This window comes from Bos indicus, chromosome 2 (genome assembly GCF_029378745.1).
Source record: "Bos indicus isolate NIAB-ARS_2022 breed Sahiwal x Tharparkar chromosome 2, NIAB-ARS_B.indTharparkar_mat_pri_1.0, whole genome shotgun sequence".
NCBI lineage: Eukaryota > Metazoa > Chordata > Mammalia > Artiodactyla > Bovidae > Bos > Bos indicus.
The window spans coordinates 1,299,896-1,322,769 of NC_091761.1; the positions used below are offsets into that span (position 1 = coordinate 1,299,896).

The 22,874-nt window shown below is 43.0% G+C and overlaps 1 pseudogene; it reads left to right on the forward strand.

The window, feature by feature from the left end:
* Nucleotides 1-9,530: 9,530 nt before the first annotated feature.
* On the forward strand, nucleotides 9,531-9,765 carry LOC109576251 (COMM domain-containing protein 6 pseudogene; annotated as a pseudogene).
* The last annotated feature ends 13,109 nt before the right edge of the window (nucleotides 9,766-22,874 follow it).

Genomic DNA, 22,874 nt, shown 5'->3' on the forward strand with positions numbered 1-22,874 from the left:
TGGAGTCTTAGCCACTGGAACACCAGGGAAATACCGAGGAGCAGGAATTTTTGCCTTATCTTGTTAAACTTATCGTGGTAAGCAAGACGCCAGTTTCAAAAATCTTTGTTTTCTTCCACAGGTTCAGCAGAGTTTGGGGTTAGTAAATAAATATTTATTGAATTTAATAAGAATGGAAACTGTTGGTGAGAAAGAGCACTATAGTGTGATCATGCCTAAAAGCCTAAAGTTGAACTTTTTCCACACTGACCTTTACATAGGTCAAAGCCCCCACGAGAGTGTGGGATCAGCAGCTCTACGGCTACCAGGAACTGGTTCAAATTTGCATTATGTATACAGTGGATGCTTTAAAATCAAGCAACATCAAAAATATCAACAATGGGATATTGTGATTTGTAACAAATATTTATTTTTGACTTCATCTATTGTTCCTGGCTCCCAGCTCCCAAAACCCTTGGATTTTCCTAAGTAGTAAGAGCAAGGGGAGCACTTTTGTTATAATAAATGATCTTTTGTCCTCAGTTCTTGAAAGTGCTTCAGAGCCATAAAGGTGAAATAAGTGTCATGTTATTCGTAACAGACCCATTTCTACCATACCTGAATTTACATTAATAAGGTGACTTTTGGAAAACCCCTGAGGTCTTTCCAGGTGGCATTAGTAGTAAAGAACCTGCCTACCAATGTAGGAGACACAAGAGACGTGGGTTCAGTCTCTGGGTTAGAAAGATTCCCTTGGAGTAGGAAGTGGCAACCACTCCAGTATTCTTGTCTGGAGAATACCTTGGAAAGAGGAGCCTGGTGGGCTATAGTCCATGGGATTGCAAAGAGTTGGACACGACTGAAGCAACTTTGCCTGCAACTGAGGTTGGACGCTGGTTGTCTGGGAAACCACTAAGATGATTAGAGGGTTGGAACACTTAGCACCAACCTCCCACCTGGGAAGGTCATGTGGGGTCATGGGTGATGGCTGGGAATTGAGTTCAGTCCTCAATGGCCAAAGATTCAATTGGTCATGCCCATGTAATGAAGCCTCCATAAATATCCCTGAACTTCTGACTTTGTAGAGCTTCCACTTTGGTTAACCAGAATGCATCATCACGCTGAGAGCGTGACACACCTTAAACTCCACAGCACAGAAGCTCCTGTGTTCAGGACCTTTTCAGATCTCACTCTGTGTATCTCTTTGTTTGACTGTTCATTCCTGTCCTTTGTAATAAATCAGTAACCTAATTAAGTAAACTGTTTTCCTGAGTTCTGTAAGGCACTGTAGCAAATTAATCATAGGTGTTTGGGGAACCTTCACCTGATAGCTAGTTGGTCAGAAGCACAGGTAACAACCCGGCCTTGCCTTGGCATTTAAAGTGGGGTAGTCTTGGTAGGACTGAGCCAAGTTATGACCCCAGGAGAACACAAAGTAGGACTGATTAAGTAGGACTTAACCTGTGGGATCTGATGCCTTCTGCAGGTAGATGTCAAAACTGAGCTTAATTTGTGGAACACCTAATCAGTGTCTGGGGTTTCCCAGGTGGTGCTAGTGGTAAAGAACCCACCTGCCAATGCAGGAGACAGACTCAGGTTCTATTCCTGGGCTCGGGCAGATCCTCTGGAGGAGGGCATGGCAACCCTACTCCAGTATTCTTGCCGGGAGTATCCCATGGACAGAGGAGCCTGGCAGGCTACAGTCCATGGGGTTGCAAAGAGTCTGCTATGACTGAAGTGAATTAGCACGCACGCAATCACTATCTACTGAGAATCGCAGAATTATTTGGTGGGGTTGGAAAAAACACATTGGAAATAGTTGCTTTGAATACTCTAGTCGGCTTTGTATTCCTTAATTTGGGTTTGTTTTGGCAGTGGGAGGAATGTTCATGATCAAGACATCTGAGCTTAGGAGAGAAGACTCAGCCATATTTCTGTTTCTCTCAAATTTGGCAAATGTATTTAGATATGAGCAAAAGGACACCAACATGGGTGGTATACTGGGGAAACCTCTATAGTATGCACAGGACAGAGGAAGGAGGGGAGCAGAAAGAGCAGGAAGCACTTTCCTAGCTAGGTGAAATGTACAATAAACAATGCAGAGGGGAGCAAGGGTGGGTGTGTCTTGGTCCAGTAACAAATGAGGAAGGAGGGGTCAGGAGGGGCCTCTCGAGGAAATGACGCCTTGACAGAGCTGTACTCACTGAGTTCAGTTTTTTGTGGCTAGGTTAATTACCAGTGAGAGTTGACCTTTGTGTTCTCCTGGGGTCATTGAAACAGAACCACAGAGACCCCATAAAGTGCAGATTGGTCCTTTCATGTATTGCCAATGGGAAACTATATTGAAGTAACAGTTGTCATTAATTATTTGATAATGACTGCCTTTAGCAAACCAGTTCATTAGGAGTCTACTCTCTGGATATATTCTCAAAATTCACTAAACATGGTTTTCTCTGGAGTTGAGGGGGGCAGTCTGTTTGTGAAGAGGGCTATCACCCTTTGGGATAGTGCTGTGTGATTATTAAAAGCAATCAAATAAAACTCTCCTGGGAGGATCATGAAAGACATGCTTGTCTGTCTGAGCTGGCGGCCCACTGGGGAGACTCAGCGTGCATTGAATCAGCCGTCACTTGTTTCCCACTTTTCTCTCCTATTTCAGATGAGGAGCTAAAACCTAAGGGGCTCCTGCACAGGTGTCCTTCTACTTTTATGGGCAAAGTTGTGAGCATGGAAAGGACATCACAGGGACTGGTAAGAATGAATGACCAGGAAGTGGCATTTGAAACACGGTTATGTTCCCTCATTTATTTACACTGAGTGCTTTTCCGTCCAGAAACTTCAAGGCTTCTTCCTGGGATACCTGACTTCCCCCCATATGTGCCCACTGCACATGCACCATACCCAGCATGTATATTTGGAAAATGGGTCCATCTCATGCTCTCCTCCTTGAACTTGGGACAGCTGTTTGGCCTTCTCACTGAGACTGGGCAGAATCCGCCCCAACCTTGCTGTACAGGAGCACAGTCCATGGTGCTGGGTGGGCAGCGGGGGAAGTTGGGTAGGAAGAGTAGGCCTCTGGCAACTATTTCGTCTAGTCCTTTATTTATTTGTTTGTTTCACATAGATGATCTTAACCACATAAACACACTTATTTGATCAAACTATGTGCCTTACACACACAGTACACATCAGCCACAGAATAAAATATCTAAGAAACGTTCTTTAAGTGGCTCTGAACTTCCCTGCTTTTCAGAGAGTTTAGTGATTGGTGGGGACCTGAATAACAGATGTTTGAGTTGAGGAAAATTTTGATTGCACTAATATAACCAGACCTTATGAAATTTAAAATTAACACCCAGCTCTCATCATTAGCACCTGTCTTTCTATACAAGATTAGCATTCAATTATATAACTGTTCCTTTTTTTGAAAAGATAAGTTTAGATGTCTAGACAATTTCATGTCTACAAAATGCTTCATTTGAGGGTGCATTAAAAGAAGTTTAGATTCCCCAGGACTGAGTGTCCTCTTGGAGAACAATGAGTACATTCGTAGAATGCCCTTGCTGGAAGAAGATAAAATATGTCTCATGGCTTTTCCCTACCAATTTTTGGTTCTTTCCCCTACTTCCCCTACCTACACACACACATACACACACTTTTCCCAATATTAGCTATTTCTGCATTTCCCCCATATTCTAAATTTCTTCATATGTTCAGTTTTTTCAAAGAGACCCATGTTATGTTTTCTTGTAAGCAACTGAGTTTTGTGATTCTAAGACAAAGATAATTTTAGCTCTAATGTGGAATTGAAGGCATGGTGTTTGGGGAAGGGAAAGAGAAAAAACCATGGTATGTTAGAACTATCAATAGTAAGCACCATATTTTCTAGAAGAAGGAAAAGAAGAGAAGGAGGCAGGTAGATGTGACAAACACGTCATTTGGGAGACTGGCATCAATCAATGTGAACAAAGATGAAGGTACAGCCGTGGGAGTGCAGATGCAGTCTGGAAAGGAACCTGGTTCCTGGTTGCTTTACCAGGTCACTTGTAGGCAAACAGGTTCCAGTTGAGTTCCTGGCAACTGACATTGATAGAGGCAGGGTGTGTTTATCAAGAGACCATCTTTGTCCCTCTGGTGGAAAGAGCAGGCAGTATGGTCCCGTGGATCTAGGACTAGCAGGTCTGACTGATCAATACAGTCTTATTTATAGAACTGCCATTCGTGTGTGTTTTGAGGATGGCCAGGGAAGATGTTCCCAGCACATGACAGGCGAGAAGCCCACATCCTTGGTAGCCTCTTGTAGTACGCCCAGTAAGGCTGCGCCTGAGTCCCAGCGGAGGGACGGCAGAGCAGTCACAGGGGGCTTGCAGTGTCAGAGTTGCCAGCCTTGTATCTGATTCCATGGGGTGTACTCTAGGTTAAGGGATAGAATTTGCTTCAGGGGCCTTGACCACACTGAGTCTTGTCCCCACATTCACACGCACAGGGCCAGTGCCTCAGTCATGTGAAAGGAAGAGCGCCGGGCACTAGGAGGTGGTGCCCACAGGGCTGGGGGTGGGGTTCTCACACGTGCGGTGAAGCTGTGGGGCAGGGCACTGTGCTCGGCCCCTGCCCCAGTCTGGCCTCTGATCTGTAAGATGGGGCTAGGGGCTTGGGGGGTTGGGGGGCGGGGCTGGGGGGTGTTGGCATTAAAAGAAAAAAGGCCTCAAGCAAGAGGCACACTCCAGGAGCAAGTTCTACTGTCTCAGAGAAGCTTGGGAGGAAGATAGTGCTGTGCAGAGGGCTGGGGAAGCCCATTTCAGCACACTCACACAGACCCCACTAGACAGACTGTGGCCCCACTGCTCACCTGCCTCCTGTGTGGCCTAATCTCATCAAATCCAGTGGTCAGGTCAGGAGTTATTTGAATACTCAGACTTTAAAAGCTAGCATTGAAAATTCCTGTGCTTAGATGTCTAGTCATAGAAAGGCTTTGCTGGAAGTAAGTATGCAAAGTGTAAAATACACACTGTAGGGGATGTATGCACACAGACCCATGTATGGCCTGAGCCAATGGAGCCACTCTGTCCTGGCCCAGCGACACCCAGGTTCCTGACTCGGGGAAACTGAGATAAGAAGTTATTGTTTAAGCTTTTAAGTTTGGGTATGCTTTACATAGTAGAGGTAAAACACAAAATGTTAGCTGATAGCATATGGCCTGTTTGGAACCCCCTCAAAGTGGACCCTTTAGCCTTGCCATGGCTCTCTCACTGGGGTCTGGCTGGCTTTTCTCCAAGACACACATCTGGCTCCAATTCTGCTCTTTCAAGGCTGAGTTAGGTTCTTCCGGGATCAGAAAGCTCCTGAGGGATCACTGAATTCTCCACTTATTGGAGAATTCTATCCTTATTGGCATTGAAGAAAGTGGTACACAGGCATCTTGGCAATTGACTCATAAATTATCATCATTATTTGATCCTCATAAGCCTCATCAATTTTGGGTATCTGGGGGGAAAATCCAGTCTCTGGACCTGAACAGGTGTGGTAACACCTTTCGAAGCTTTGTCCAGGGGCTTAGCTAGCCTCTCCTTAAGGATATTCTGTGCCATCCCCCTTTAACATCACCATAAGTCATGGAGAAAAAGATGGAGTAAGAGTGGATATCTCCCCTAGAGGGTCAATACTCAAGAAATATTCACTGAATGAATATATAAGTTCCTTTTACATTGCTGTTAAGATTATATATATTTATACCTATAGCTATATGCTTCACTTTTCTTTTCTTTTTTTAATTTATTTGGCTGCACCAGCTCTTAGTTGCACCATGTGGGATCTTTAGTTGTAGCATGCAGGTTCTAGTTCCCTGACCAGGGATTGAACCCGGGGCTCCTGCATTGGGAGCACAGAGTCTTAGCCAGTAGACCACTAGGGAAGTCCCCACTTTTCTATTTAACATTTTTCTTGAAGTGTCTCCAGGCCACCTGAAGTCTCTGTAGATGCCACTATGAGGGTAGCACCAAGCTCCACTGACAGTGGCCGCTTATGGCTGGGCATTCTACCAGCTAGTCCAAACTTGGTCTGCCTGGCATGGCTAGTGGCATGTATTTGCTTCACAGATCTTTTCTATGCCTATATTTAGGGATATTTTCTCTATTAATAATAATGCTGAGGTATACATACATTTTCACTTGAAGGCATATCTATTTGCTTTGGACTGATCCTCCAAAGTGGACTCCTTGGGTTAAAAGGCAACAAGAAAGACCACAGCAGCCATAACACATAGGGATTGGCCTGGCATCATGGCAGAACACAGGATGAGTGGAAATAGGATATGTTTTGTGTGAGGAGTGCTGTTTTCTGCCGGCAATGTGTGGTATGGAAATGTGGTTGGTAAGGGCTGGGAGGAGGCAAGATTCATAGTGGGTAACATTTAACTTCTCACTATATTTTGTTTAGGCTTGGGCTTCCCTGGTAGCTGAGCTGGAAGAGAATCCACCTGCAATGTGGGAAACTCTGGTTAGATTCCTGGGTTGAGAAGATCCCCTGGAGAACGGTTAGGCTACCCACTCCAGTATTCATGGGCTTCCCTGGTGGCTCAGTTGGTACAGAATCTGCCTGCAATGTGGGACCTGGGTTCGATCCCTGGGTTGGGAAGATTCCCTGGAGGAGGATCTTTAGTAATCCACTCCAGTATTCTTGCCATGGACAGAGGAGCCTGGTGAGCTACAGTCCATGGAGTCCCAAAGAGTCAGACATGACTGAGTGACTAAGCACAGCACATACTGTTTAGGCTTAGAAAATAAGCAATCAAATTACCTAAAGGATTTTAGAATTAAACTTGACAAACGGATACTAATATTCATCTAGAAGAGAAAATGTACAGCAACAGCCAAGAAGAATTTTAGGAATTTTGAAAACTGTATTAATTAAATTGATAGAGATAGATGGAACAAGAAACAAAAATCTCAGATCTAGAAAAAGCTGATGTACATCTAGGAATATAGTAAATATTGAAGAAAGTGTTTTACATGGGTGGAAAAAAAGAAATATATTAATGTTTAAAGAACTGATAAAAAGTTTGGCAGCTTTCTTTCTCATTATTAGCAAATTTAAATTTCACAAATATTAAAAAATTAAACATTCAAAAAATTATAAAGGTATATTAGAAAATATAGGGGAATATTATATACTTTTGGGGTAGAAAATGGCTATCTATATACCTATCGTCTATTTTATGACTATATTTGTAAGTTACATATATGACTAAAACAAATGAAAAAGAATAGATGTATTTTTTAAAGGTAAAAAAATATGTAAACTGAAATTGACTTACAATTGTACGCTCTAAGAAATTGGAGAAGTCTAATCCCAAATGGGGTCCCCCCCCAAAAAAACCCACAAAAACAAATGGGGTCCCCACATGAATTTTCAGGTGTTTTTGAGAGTACTTGCCTTGAAAATGGTCCATTTTGTTGCTCATTTTGGGATATATTCATGCATACCACAGATTGTAGAGGAACCCAAGAGAGAAATGAGAGTTGACCGGCAGAGCGAGTCAGCCTATTGTTGTTATTGCAAACCCCAACCCCACTCTACACTAGACCGGATCATGGAGAAACTAAGCTATGCTTCTTTTTGTGCCAATCCATTCTATGTACAACTAGATTTGTAAGCCATCATATCCAATAACATTTTGGGTGTACATGTAGGTACAGGAAGTGTTGGTTAGGCTGGTCCTATAGCAAGGCACGGGAATGAGCTTCCACTTGCGGCAGGTTGTACTGAGAGGCTGGAAGCAGCAAAGCCCCTTCTTAGCGGCTGCAAAGCCAGACTTCACACATGCCCGGGGCACTGACCGTGGCCATTCAGATGCAACCACAGACACTGGCGGCCCTATCATTTTGCCACACTTCAAAAACAGGCACTTTCATTCCTCTCTTCTGTTTCTCCTGCTTTCTTTGTTTTCTCTTCTTCCTTCTTGTATTGCACATGAAATTCCCCATAAGTAATTTACACGGTCCAGCTAACCACAATCCAACATGTTGTAGTCAGATTTGTCAGAGTTCTTAAAGCAAAGGCTGTACCTTTAGAGTGTCATTTACCCAACACAGTAGCAAGTAACTATGCATGACTATTTAAATGTATGTTTATTAAACTAAATAAAATAAAAAACCTAGTCCGTCAGTTGTAGTGGTCACATTTCAAGTGCTCAAGCATCTGTGGTTTGTGGTGGCATGTTGAGTGCATGTCCAGAACATTCCATCATGGCCAGAAGCCCTGCTCTGGAGGCTGGCCTTCGGCAGGTATGGATCTGGGTAGAGTCAGACAGAGGTGTAGCAGTAGGTCTCAGGACAAAGGTACGGCAATGTTTGCATGTGGGCTTGCATCTAACCTCTGTGGACAGTGGTCAGAGTGTGGAGGCTGTCATGCATGGAAAGCTGGGCTTGTGGCACAAGTTCTGTTTCCGTGCAGCAGAGAGCAAGGCTAGAGAAGTCAGTGCTGGCCAGTTTTCTCAGACTGCATTCTCAACACCCTCTGGCAGTCATCTGTACTCTTTGTGCTGCAGTTTTTCTCATCCATAAATGACAGGATTTTATTTCCCGGCCAGCTTCTGGCACAGTGTGGAATCCAGTGACTCATTCAGTGAAAGTAGCAGAATGCTAGTTTTCTGATACCTAGGCTAGTATTTTGGTCACTGGAGACTCACTAAGGGAAAAAGAATGAACTCATTGGCAAGTTCTATTGAGAAAGGAAATACTGTGAGGACTTCTTTGGTCGTCCAGTGACTAAGACTCCACACTCCCAATGCAGGGGACCTAGGTTCAATCCGTGGCTAGGGAATTAGATCCTACATCATGCAACTAAGAGTTCACACCAACTGTGTCTCTTGGGACTGACCCTGGCAGATGTCTGTACTATATTTCAGACCTCTCCTCTGTCAGTGGCAGTGTTTTGAGGTACATGTATCATGATTTATTCAACCAGGTCTTCTGTGGGTGGAGGTTTAAAATCCTTCCAGTTTTTACTATTAAACATTATATTGACATAAATACAGTTGTTTATTTACCTTTATGAACTTTTGTGAGTCTCCAAGATCTAGTCTTAGAATTGTTGGATCAGAAAGCATTTACATTTTAAGTTTTGGTGGTGATTATCAAATTATCCTCCCCCCAAATCTTGTCAGTTAACATATCTGCAGAAATTTAATGAAAGTGGCTGTTTCCCCAACCTTATATTCAGGATGTGTCCTCAAACTTTTCAGACCTTGCTAGGTATCTTTTTTTGCTTGAATTTGCAAATTTTTAATGATCATTTAGGTTGAGAATTTATCATATGCTTATAGCAAAGTGTATTCCTTCTTCTCTGAGGAAACATTCACATCTTTTGTCATTTTTCCACTGAACATTTTACCCCTTTCTTTGAAAATGTTCTTTGCCTATAAGAACAAAAACAATCATTAATTTCAGGGTCTAAGAAGACTCAAGCTTAATGGTGTGGACAATTCAGAACTGATGATGAGATGGCCCCAGGAGCTTCCACCTGAGTGAGTGGTGAGAGCCCTGGACCCTACAATGGAGGGGTCTAGTGAGCCACAGATGGATGCTACGTCCAAGGTCACCAACCAACTCATAGATCTTCAGTGGAAGCTGGGTGTGGCTGTGAGCTTGGACAGCTGCAGATCACTTAAGTATCCTTATGTTACAGTGATGCTCAAGGTGGAACAAGTCCTTTGAAATGACAATTCCACAGTGTCAGGATTTCTACAGACAGTTCAAGGAAATTGCTGCAATTTTTGAAACTGTGTGAAAACTGATTACTTCGTTGATGAATTGCTACCATCATTCTAAATTCATGGACTTCACTTTCTGCAACAAAACTGCCTAAGGATCAAATGATATTTACTGAATGAAAATTGAACCCTTGATTTTCCATTTTTATTAAATAATAAAAGAAATTAGATAAATAGGAAAAAAAGGACCAATGAAAACTTATATGCTCTCATTCATGCCACTTACATGAATTTATTCTCTAAAAAAGCCTAAAAGTTCAGTAGAAAGCAAGAGCTATGTGTCCAATGGTACTCATTTCTAAAAAATGGAAACAACTAACCCTTAAAAATGAAAACTATTTGCAAATGGAAAATGATTCTGATATAATACTGAATGAAATAAAGCCAAAATGTAAACTATCTGCGTGATAAAAAACAACCATGGAAAAATATGCATGCAAATAGTTTCAGGCAAGTGGCCTCTTCCTGGAAGAGAATGTGGAAAAGTGAAAACAATGGTGTGTAAGAGAGGTAAAATTGCAGGAGACTCTTCCAGTGAAAAACAGTGAACAAATCAAGAGATAAAGTCTAGGGAGCTGGAGAGGTTGGGAGCAGGGTCTATAGAGTGAAGGAGCTTTCTATGTGCTGTCTGATGTACTGGCCTGTGCAAGACCTGCAAAGGACCACCCTCACACACACTTGAACTTCCCAGCATCAGTCACTGATCTATGACTCATGGTATTTTTCATGGCTATCTATGCTTTAAATCTATCTTTCTTAATATTGTTTTCTGATTTGACTTTTTGAATATAATCATTCCTTTTACTTGGTTGCTTAACAGCAATATTTTGCTAGTAATAGTTTCTTAAACACATATAAAAATTAATAGCAAACTATTAATATAAAAACTTTTTCGTCAGAGTCTCCATAATCAACCCATCACCTCCAGGAACACATCACAGACCAGGGAACACAGGAGACTAGAGGAACTGCATTTTTGCTTGAAACATTGATTCTGTTAATAAACTAAGTTTAGACAAGATTCTAATCAGCAGAGATATTTCTGGGACACAACCTCTTTGTGGCTTTGCTTCTGAGCCCTGTGCTGGGTTAGCAAGTCTGCAAATGGCTAGAAGCCGCACTGAACAAGTGCTGGCCCTCTAGCTCTAGCACGGTTCTCAGCAACAGACATCAGCCAGAAAAACCAGGGGTTATGTTACAGGAAGGGGGACCCTTTCCAGGGACCAAAAATTGGCTCTTGTCTAACACTCAGAAATGAACTGTCCAAGGAGACACATGTGCTGACAAAGCAAAAGACTTTATTGGGAAGGGGCATCCGGGTGGAGAACAGTAGGGTAAGGGAACCCAGGAGGACCGCTCTGACATGTGGCTCACAGTCTTGGCTTTTATGGTTAGATGGGATTAGTTTCTGGGTTGTCTTTGGCCAATCATTCTGACTCAGGGTCCTTCCTGGGGGCACACACATGGCTCAGCCAAGATGGATGCCAGCAAGAAAGATTCTGGGAGGTGGTAGGACACTTGGCATCTCCTTTTGACCTCTCTGGAATTCTTCCAGTTGGTGGTGGCTTGTTAGTTCCGTGTTCCTTACCAGAACCTCCTGTCATAAAATACCTCATGCAAATGGTTATGGTGTTTTCTGGCCAGAGTGGGTGGTTTCAGTCAGTGTGCGTCTCCTAAAAGTTAGAGATGACAGTTAGGCTAGCAAGAATTTATTCACAAGGATGGGAGAGGTTGTTTCTTTCCTTATAAAGACTGTTAGCCCAAATTAAATATTGGGTAAGATTTTTTTGGGTAATAAATTTTTGGGTAAGAGTTTTTGGGTAATAATTCTTTGGAATTCTGGATCAAAACACCAACTCTGGAAGAACACTTAGAAACAAAGAGTACTTAGATGCAGGATCCAAATTTGGCTGTAGGTGCCCCAGTATCCAGAGCACTTGCAACCCTATTGACGGCAGCACGCCAGGCTTCCCTGTCCATCACCAACTCCTGGAGCTTGCTCAAACTTATGTCCATCGAGTCGGTGATGCCATCCAACCATCTCATAATTACTATTTAATACTAAAGTTGAGGATACTTGTCCTGTCTTCTGTTTCTACATTATCTGGCTCCATTCTTTTCCTCTAGAAAATTAGTGGATATACGGAAAGCCAGGGATATGTTAGCCTGGAGAATAAATCATTACAAAAGGGCTCTTCTCCAATCAAATGTCATTCAGTAGATTTTACTTATTACTTTTACCTTCCCCCCGCCATTTGTTTGCATTAGCGCACAGTTTCATCGACAACTTTTTTCCCCCAGTGATTTTAAAATTGAGATGAAGAAGAAGTGAATGTGATGAAGTTAGTTCACATTGTGGAAATGGCAAGCACAAGCTCATGACTGTTTGTCCACAACGGCTTTTGCAGATATTTCCACTACACAGTAGAGGGTGTCTGTGGGGATGACCCACCTCACACATTAGTCTGAGAGTCCCAGCAGGCAAAGCTCTACCTTATTGCTACTGAGTCCTTGGAAATGAATTTTTACCACTTCCATTTGTGACTTTGGTCAATGCTGAAAAATTCTCACTCCCAGAAACTTTTCACATTGGTCTTTTTATCTGGTCTTATTTTCCATTTTAACCTGATGTTGAATATCCAGCATTTCTCAAGTTGAGGTAAGAAATTGGAGGCCTAGAAAACACATTGTCTGTCTGTAAAGGAGCATCCATGGGAGAGTATGACATCTGGATTCTCATACCTACTCTCTTTCACAGGGGGGCTGCCGAGCGGAGCAGTTTCATCAATTACCACCATGCTTATGTGAGTCACCGCCCCTTTGCAGAACCCTGAATATCCTGTCTTCCAATAAAAGACAACATGGCTTAGTAAGGGAAATTCCCAGTGGAGATATAACAGATTGATTGCCACACTGGCCCATGTAGCACCCACAGTTGAATGTGGACTCACTCCCCCAAGCTTTTTCATGTATGCTGCTCCTGACCCACATGCCTTTACCTGTGTTCTGCCTGTTTTCTCTTTCCTTAGTTGTTTGTGTTTTGTAGGGAAAGAGCACGTGATCATGTAAAGAAGTGGTACCAGATAAAACTATAGAAATACTGAAAAACACACACGCACAAAAGTGTGTACAGTACAAAGAATCTCCCTCCTAGTTCAGACCCCAAACTGAGGCCCTCTCTTTAGCAAGCTTCTCATTCATCCTTTCAGAAATATTCAAGTGTATACAAGTTGTATGTATAACCCTCTTGTTTAAAAAACTGGGGCATGCCATGCTCATCCTTTTTTACGTACAGTGTGACCTCGGCACTAACCAAGATGAATCAGGCTTTCTTTGTGCACCCAAGGGACATGAAGGCAGGATCCCAGACGTGGGTTATGAATGGTGGCTTGTGAATGCGCAGAGAGCAGTGATGGCTACCAGGACCCAGGGTCACACAGGCCTGGTATCTGTTTTCCTTTTTGATTGGGATATTAGGTAGATTGGAGTATGCTGTAGATCAGTGTTTCCTCATGTAGGATGTTGCTTCAGTTTCTTATTGCTGCTGTGACATATTACCACAAACTTAGTAGCTAAAAACAGCACAACTTATCTTACAGTTCTATACCTCAGGAGTCTGACATTGCTCTCACAGGCTAAATCAAGGTGCTAACAGGGCTGTGTTATATTCTGGAGGCTCTAGAGGGCTATTTCCTTGCCTTTTCCAGCTTTGAAGCTTCCTGAATTCCTTGAATCTTGGCCCCTTCCTCATTCTCTCCAATCTTCAAAGCCAGAAGCATTGCATCTTCAGATCTCTCTTTCTGACCTTGCTTCCATCCTCATAGCTCCTTCTCTGCCTCTTTCTTCCACATTTGAGGAGCCTTGTGATTTCATATCTTAGATAATCCAGGATAATTTGCCCTTTGCTGTATAACCTAGCATATTCACAACTTCCAGGGTTTAGATAGGGACATGTTAGGAGGGCCATTAATTTGCCTACTACAGATGTCAATTCCTATTACATGAAAAAGAGGAATGAAGTTTTCTCTTGAAAAGTTTATTTTCAAATAAACACAAGAGCCTTTGATACCTTAAGGCACACTGCATCTTTTCAAAAGAGTTCTCCAAAGTGATGGGGTCTTGTGTCCGATCAGCATCTACCTTTCACACCTGCCTGTGACCCAGGAAGCCACCTGCAAGCCACAGGCTAGGGCTTCCTGGCTAGGAGGCCGATGAGACAGCCCTGGGACAGCTGTTCCCACCTACTCCAGCAGGTCCCCAGGGAGGGCCCCCGCCCACCGGCTCTGTGCTTCTGGCGGCCCAGGCTGCAGCTACCTGCGGTGCAGGCCTACAGCCTGTGCAATGCCCTGTTAGAAGCTCTCCTCATCCCAATTTTCCGGTGCCCTCCTGGTCACCTCAAGCAGACGCGAGAGTCCACGTGCATCCACAGAGCTGCTAAGTGAAGCCCGCTCCTGTGAAGGCAGTGGTACTTTCTGAACAGCGGCTGTTGATCCACTAAATGTGTAAGATTGCCATCTTGCCATACCTACTCCCTGAAAGAGACTTCCGGTAATGGGGGCGTGGTGGTAAGACCAGCAGGCACAATAAGGGCTAGGACCTGGTGAGGGTGGGGTTTGCAGGGACAGAGCCAGGGGAACGCAGTCTGCGCTTTCAGGGTGGGGCTCCGTTGGTGGCCTGGTCACTGGCCACTGCCCCTGATCGCCCCTGCACCTTGCCACCATAGGGGACATGGTTCAGGCCCACCTGGTGGCCGCCCTAAAGCCCTTGCCTTCCTGCACCCACAGGAGCCCCTCTCCTGGCTCTCTGCCGACTTTCCTCCTAGCCCTTCATGAGTTTCTTCTCTATGTCATTCCTCTGCCAGTCCCATAAAGAGTTTGTGTGTGTGTGTGTTGCACAGTCATGTCCGACTCTTTGCTACCCCAGGGACTGTTTCCCACCAGGCTCCTCTGTCGTTGGAATTCCCCAGGCCAGAATATCAGAGTGGGTATTTCCTTCTCCAGGGGAACTTCCTGGTCCAGGGATCAAACCCACGTCTCCTGAATTATAGGCAGATTCTTTACCATCTGAGCCACCAAGGAAGGCTCATCAATTCCAGGGGCTTCCAAAGGCTGTTCTCCATTCTCCACAGGAAGAAAGGGTTTTCTTAGTTCATTTATAGCAACCCCCCCTTACCCTCCATACAAAATCAAAACTTCCTGACAACTATTCTTTCCCTTAACCAGAGAAGTGTTTTAATGTTTTCTGTTTTGTTTTTTTTTTTCTTTTTTAACACTGGTAATATCCCCCAAACTTGATTTCACAGTACACCGTGGTGTGTCCAGCAGTTTGGAAAGCACATAAACCCTGGGTTACACCACTGGAGCTGTTTGCATGGAGTACTGTTCAGAAGGGAGTGTGTCCTGCACTTCTAGCACTGCCAGCCTTCCATCAGTGCCAGGATCTGTCACTGCCTCTGTGTGTGTATGTTATCACGCTTGGTTCTTGCAGATCTTGTGGTGAGGGTATTTCCTCCCCCATTTTTCAGATTAAGAAATTCACTCTTGGGTGTATAAAGTGCCTTACTCAGGATCATGAAGTTACTTGGTGATGAAGCCCAGAAATACCAGCATCCTCTGCACTGAGTGCCATATGGGATTAGGAGGACAGGATCCTGAACCCATGTTTTTATATCTTCTAGTATCCACATTAGAAAAGCAAAAAGAAAGACCTGGAGTTACTTATAATAATGCATTTTATGTAAACAAATGTATCAAAAATATTATCATTTAAACATGTAATTGACACAAACACTTATTATATTAATACATTTTACTTATCTTAAAAATTTGGTGAGAATTTTTACTCACAGCACATCTCAATGCTTCAGGTGGGTGCTGGCTGCCACCTTGGATGCCATGGCTCCAGAGCCACAGTTTCTGGGCTTGCTCCTGATTGTGTCAGGCACATTATTAACATCTGAATGTCTCCATTTTTCTTGTGTAGAAAATGGAGGCAAAGTATCAATTTCATAAGTCCATGGGGTCGCTAAGAGTCAGACATGACTGAGTGACTTCACTTTCACATTTCACGTTTATGCATTGGAGAAGGAAATGGCAACCCACTCCAGTGTTCTTGCCTGGAGAATCCCAGGGACAGAAGAACCTGGTGGGCTGCTGTCTATGGGGTCGCACAGATTTGGACACAACTGAAGCGACTTAGCAGCATTTCCACAAATGGCTCATCATAGCCCCACAATTTTTAAGGCTATTTGCATAACTGTTGGATTCAGGAAGATTTTGGAGTCAGATCCGCTTAGGTTCAACCACCACTCAAACCTGATTTTAGGCTGATCACTTTCTCAAGCTTGACTCCTCATCTGCAGCCTATGACCTTCGAGCAGTGAGCAGCTGCTCTTCTCTCCTTCCTCTCCTGGTCTCCTCCCTGGCCCAGATTGCACCTCTTAGATTGTCAGTTAAGTCAGCCCATGAACATGTCCTAACTCAGAATCATGGATTTGCCAGATTAAAAATGAAGTTGTTCTGCACTGCCTTACCAAGGAGTTCCTTCAGATGGAAGGGAGCCACTGGGAAGGGGGCAGACAAGGCTTAGCAAGGCTTACAATTATCTAGAGAGATCATTGTTTAAAAAAACACCCACATTTGCCAACAAAGGTCCATCTAGTTAAAGCTATGGTTTTTCCAGTAGTCATGTATGGATGTGAGAGTTGGGCTGTGAAGAAAGCTGAGCACCGAAGAATTGATGCTTTTGAACTGTGGTGTTGGAGAAGACTCTTGAGAGTCCCTTGGACTGCAAGGAGATCCAACCAGTCCATCCTAAAGGAAATCAGTCCTGAATATTCATTGGAAGGACCGATGCTGAAGCTGAAACTCTAATACTTTGGCCACCTGATGCGAAGAACTGACTCATTGGAAAAGACCCTGATGCTGGGGAAGATTGAGGGCAGGAGGAGAAGGGGACGACAGTGGCTGAGATGGTTGGGTGGCATCACTGACTCAATGGGCATGAGTTTGAGTAAACTCCGGGAGTTGGTGATGGACAGGGAGGCCTGGCATGCTGCAGTCCATAGGGTCACAAAGAATTGGATACAACTGAGCGACTGAAATGAACTGAACTGAACTGAAGGGAGCATTACAGACCAACTAACCAGGACCTCTGGAAGTTGGGCCAGTCCCACACAGAGGATGCCAGTGAGAACAAAGGTGAGAAGCTCGACTTTTCAGTCATTCTCAGAAAGGCATGGAATATAGTTTTACTTAGAAATACTGCTGCTGCTGCTAAGTCGCTTCAGTCATGTCTGACTCTGTGAGACCCCAGAGACGGTAGCCCACCCATCCCTGGGATTCTCCAGGCAAGAACACTGGAGTGGGTTGCCATTTCCTTCTCCAATGCATGAAAGTGAAAAGTGAAAGAGAAGTCTCTCAGTTGTGTCCGACTCTTAGCGACCCCATGGACTGGAGCCTATCAGGCTCCTCCGTCCATGGGATTTTCCAGGCAAGAGTACTGGAGTGGGGTGCCATCGCCTTCTCTGACTTAGAAATACTAGATGGTGACTAATCAGGAGACTTTGTTTCCTCACCTGTGTTTTCATGACTTCCAAAGTCCTGACAATGTGGCCTACTACCAGAACACCAGGTGAAAATTGAGAGGTTTGGGATCTCTAATGTCCTGTCTGGGTAAGTACTTTGCTGTAAACATGTTTTTTTGTTGCTGTTGTAAACATCTTTGCCACAAACATTCTTGTCAAATAACTGATAAGGCAATTTTACCTTAAAAGTTAAAATAACAAGAAGTAAATAGTGTATGTATCCATGGCAATACTGCACAAATAACTATTTTATTCTGCGGATTGTACCTAAGCACTTATCTTCCATGTCTTTCGTTCACACTGTTTTATAAATATATTTTGTTACTTGTTGATTTGTCATTGCACATTTTCACTGAAATGTCCTCCTTCCTTAAGAGAGGTGTCAGTTTCCAAACACTAGGATGTGTGTTTGTTCATTCTCTGTGTTGCACTGTGAACTCTTCTACAGTGCTTGTTCCTGGCAGATTGTCATATGTTCGTTAACAGACATTCTAAAGTTCTGTGGGAAATGTGATTTCAACTCTGTGCCTTCAAGACCCTTGGCCTCTTTCTCATGCAAGGTAGTGTGTTTCAAAGTAAACCAACTTCTGGGGCAGATCATTGTCATTTATCAGCTTGATAAACCACTAATAATGTCATTAACTGGAAGAGATCCTAATGGATTTCAACCAGTTGAAACTAAACTGACAAACAGTTATTTTATCTTTCAGGGAAAAAATGCCTCATGGCCCGTCAGTTGTGAGGCAAAAATATTTGCAGCAAAATGCTTTGGGTGAAAGTACCTAGAACCCTCTAATAGAGTTTTGTTTAGCTGTGTTACAATTTGTCTACTGTTTTTGGGTTAAAAAACTGAAGTCTAGCTAAATTTAGTAGCTTACCTAAAAGAAAACTTAATTTTACATTAGCTTGATTTTATTACAAATCATTAAATTATAAATATACAAATAATTACTAAAAGCCACTTCATTGTGGTTTTATATATACAGCTTCACGAAAGGTACTTAGGTTACACTCTACAGTGACAAGGAGAGTGAGGTGTCACCTCAGGTGTTTACATTTCAAAAGGGATGAACTCCAAATGATTGTGAGATAGTTCTGGGTTATAAAACTAGCAAATGGCTTATCTTGATGAAAATTTATACAGATGTCAAAAGATTCATAGTCACTAAGTTTCTCATAGAAATGGTCTAGGAAAGGGAGAAAACAGAAATAATTTGTTTAAAAATGTATCCTAACAGTATTAAATAAGATGATGTGTGTGATGCATCTAGCCCATAGAAAAAGCTCTATAACATAGAAAAGCTCTATAACAAAAAATATTCAGAGATCATATGCTGAAGTGATTTTCCTTGTATTTATGTTCACTATATAGGATTTCTTGGATGTTGAGGAAAACTACAGCCTGATCACACAGGCTCTCAATCTAGAACATGTGGGCCAGAAACTAACTTTTTTATCCTTTGGTGACTGGTGAGAGAGGACGGGGAGGTTGGGAACTGGTTGTGACTAATATGCTAAGGGTGTCTTAGGTCTAGAATTTTTCTCCTCTTGTTTAATTGTCCTAGAAATTCTGAGAGGTAAATATCATCACCCATGGGTAGATAAGATGAAACATGAGCCATTCAAGGACCAGTCCAGATTGCATGAGTGGGAAGGAACTGACTACCTGACCCCAGGGGCAGACTTTCCCTCCACACTTAGGGGCTCCCCTAGGAACTGGCCCAAGGCCTTGGGTCTCTAATAAAGACCATAACATTACTTCAGACTCTTCTAGAAATTTTGCTAAATGCTTAGGTTTAGTAAATACCCATTTTGGACATATGGACTGTGTTCCATCTTCACATTTTTTATTCAATTAGCTATCAAGTTAAGAAAAAAGAGAATTTTATATGAGCCAAACTGAGGATTATAACTTGGGAGGCAGATTCTCAGAAAGCTCTGAGAACTCTTCCACCTGTTAGAAGTTGAAGGCATAGTCATATGTATAAGGCAGAGTCATATGTGTTTTTGAGACAAAGGATCATACATCAAAATGACATACTGATATTTTACATAAAAGTCATCAAGGACACATACATGCTGCAGGCAAACACATGCAAAGAGAGCAGCAAGTCAGCATGACTCTTACAGAGCTAGGAAAGAACTCTATCCTTTTTTTCAAGAAGGTATTAAATAATTTATTGATTATACATGATAATGGATTATACACAAACTTCATTCCCATCTATAACTTTATCTGGTACCATAATTCAACTAGATATATTGCATAGGATGTGCCAACAATCATATTCAGTTCAGTTCAGTTCAGTTGCTCAGTTGTGTCCGACTCTCTGTGACCCCATGAGTCGCAGCACACCAGGCCTCCCTGTCCATCACCAACTCCCGGAGTTCACTCAGACTCATGTCCATTAAGTCAGTGATGCCATCCAGCCATCTCATCCTCTGTCATCCCCTTCTCCTCCTTCCACCAATCCCTCCCAGCATCAGAGTCTTTTCCAATGAGTCAACTCTTCACATGAGGTGGCCAAAGTACTGGAGTTTCAGCTTTAGCATCATTCCTTCCAAAGAAATCCCAGGGCTGATCTCCTTCAGAATGGACTGGTTGGATCTCCTTGCAGTCCAACTGCACAACACCACAGTTCAAAAGCATCAATTCTTCGGTGCTCAGCCTTCTTCACAGTCCAACTCTCACATCCATACATTACCACTGGAAAAACCATAGCCTTGACTAGATGGATCTTTGTTGGCAAAGTAATGTCTCTGCTTTTCAATATGCTATCTAGGTTGGTCATAACTTTCCTTCCAAGGAGTAAGCATCTTTTAATTTCATGGCTGCAGTCACCATCTGCAGTGATTTTGGAGCCCCCCAAAATAAAGTCTGACACTGTTTCCACTGTTTCCCCATCTATTTCCCATGAAGTGATGGGACCAGATGCCATGATCTTCGTTTTCTGAATGTTGAGCTTTAAGCCAACTTTTTCACTCTCCACTTTCACTTTCATCAAGAGGCTTTTGAGTTCCTCTTCACTTTCTGCCATAAGGGTGGTGTCATCTGCATATCTGAGGTTATTGATATTTCTCCCAGCAATCTTGATTCCAGCTTGTGCTTCTTCCAGCCCAGCGTTTCTCATGATGTACTCTGCATATAAGTTAAATAAGCAGGGTGACAATCTACAGCCTTGACGTACTCCTTTTCCTATTTGGAACCTGTCTGTTGTTCCATGTCCAGTTCTAACTGTTGCTTCCTGACCTGCATATAGGTTTCTCAAGAGGCAGGTAAGGTGGTCTGGTATTCCCATCTCCTTCAGAATTTTCTACAGTTTATTGTGATCCATACAGTCAAAGGCTTTGGCATAGTCAATAAAGCAGAAATAGATGTTTTTCTGGAACTCTCTTATTTTTTCAATGATCCAGCGGATCAATCATATTAATAATCAAAAACTCCATGACTCTGCTTGGGTGACCCTTTTAATGGTAAACTCCAGGTCACAACACGGTAACTAACTGTCAGTTCAACTACATCAAAGTTTCTGAAGCCAATGATTTCTACCCTCAAGCAGGTTGTAAATAAATTTTGAATAGAACCTGGCATCATCCTGAAGAATTCTAACTTCACACTGTTGATATAGTTTACCAAAATGTCTGCAGAGTATACTGACTTTACACAGCACATTTTTTAAAAAGACACAGTTATTTAGCATCATAATCAAACTATTGCATTCAGCAATTAACAATATGGGTACACAAAAAAGCTACATTAAAACCCTTTTTTGGACTGCTTTACACTTAACACAGAACAGAAACTCAACTAACCTGTTATACAGTTTGTCACACATAGAGTCCTTGAGTTTTTTTTGCCCATACACAGTGAGTCTTGTCTAAAACAGGTCTACTTTGCAGCAGTTAGGCCCTGCCACCACTGTGTTTCACTGAGTTGATAAATCTGTTGTAACATCTAGCTTCCCTGTCACTTCTCTGACTCTCCTGCTAAACTTTGTTTTCTGGCTATAATTAAAACCTTTTGCCACCGCCATAACTACAGGTACTGCTGGAACCTTGGCCAGGACTTCTGCCTCCAAAGTTTCCTCCTTTCATGGTTCCAAAATTTGAAGACTGATTGTTGCAACTGCCAAAATCCCTGTAACTTCCACCATATTCAAAATTGCTTCTATTACCACCGCCAAAACCACTTCCACATCCTCCATTGTTATAGATGTCATAGCTGCCTCTCCCACCATAGCCACTGCCCTGGTTTCCATAACGCTGTCCATCACTTCCACAGCCTCTGCCTTCTCCAGCATAATCAGGACTGCCTGCTCCATAACTACCATGATTACCAAATCCATTATAGCCATCCCACGACCGCCATATCTGCCACTACCAGGGCTGCCACCAGAGCCACCTCAACCACTGAAGTTCCTTCAAAACCAAAGTTGTCATTTCCACCAAAACCACCTGTGACCACCACCAGTTTCCAGAACAATGTGACTTCCTTGACGAGATGAAGCACTAGCCATTTCTCGCTTAGATAGGGCTTTCCATACTTCATAGTTATGGCCATTCACAGCGTGTATGTTAAGTCGCGTTAGTCGTGTCTGACCGTTTGTGACCCCATGGACTGTAGCCTGCCAGGCTCCTCTGTCCATGAGATTCTCCAGGCAAGAAAACTGGAGTGGGTTGCCGTTTCTTTCTCCAGGGGATCTTCCTGACCCAGGGGTCGAACCTGCATCTCCAAGTTTCCCTGTATTGGCAAGCGGATTCTTTACCTCTAGCACTACCTGGGAATTCCATTCACAGTGCGGTATATTTCTGAATGACTATAGGAGTCATTGTCTATAGAGTCATGTCTTGTCTATAGAGTCATGGTCATCAAAGCAAAACCTCTTTTTACCACTGCCTCAATCTTTCATGATTTCAATCACTTCAGATTTCTCACACTGTTCAAAATAAACTCTTAGGTGATATTCTTCAGTGTCTTCTTTAATACCACTAACAAAAATCTTTTTCATAGTTAAGTGGGCACCAGGTCTTTGAGAGTCTTCTCTTGAGACAGCCGTCTTTGGTTCCACAACTTTTCCATCCACCTTGTGTGGCCTTGCACTCCTCTCTGCACCCACTTCCTGCACAGTGGCATATGTGAGAAGCCTGAAGCCTCCAGAGCACTTGGTGTTTGGATCCCTTATCACCACAGATAGACCATGAGGGTTCCCCACTGCTCAAAATGGTTCCTCAGACTTGCATCAGTTGTTTCAAAGCTCAAACCTCTGATGAAGAACTTGCCAAATTGTTTGGGCTCTTTAGGAAACTCTGACAGCAGTAGAGGGTGAAAATTTTAATGATACTTACTTGGTGGCATCCATGGGCAGAAAACAGAATAGTGATTTAAGAAGTTACAGTGTTAGTGTCAGAAGAAAAATAAAAGCAACTGATCTTTCCAGGTGAGTAGGTGCTCCCACCTTTGAGGAGCTCTAGTTAATGTGTAATGCAGACACACGTTGCATGTCAGGGAGGAAGGGAGGGGATCCAGACAAACACACAGAC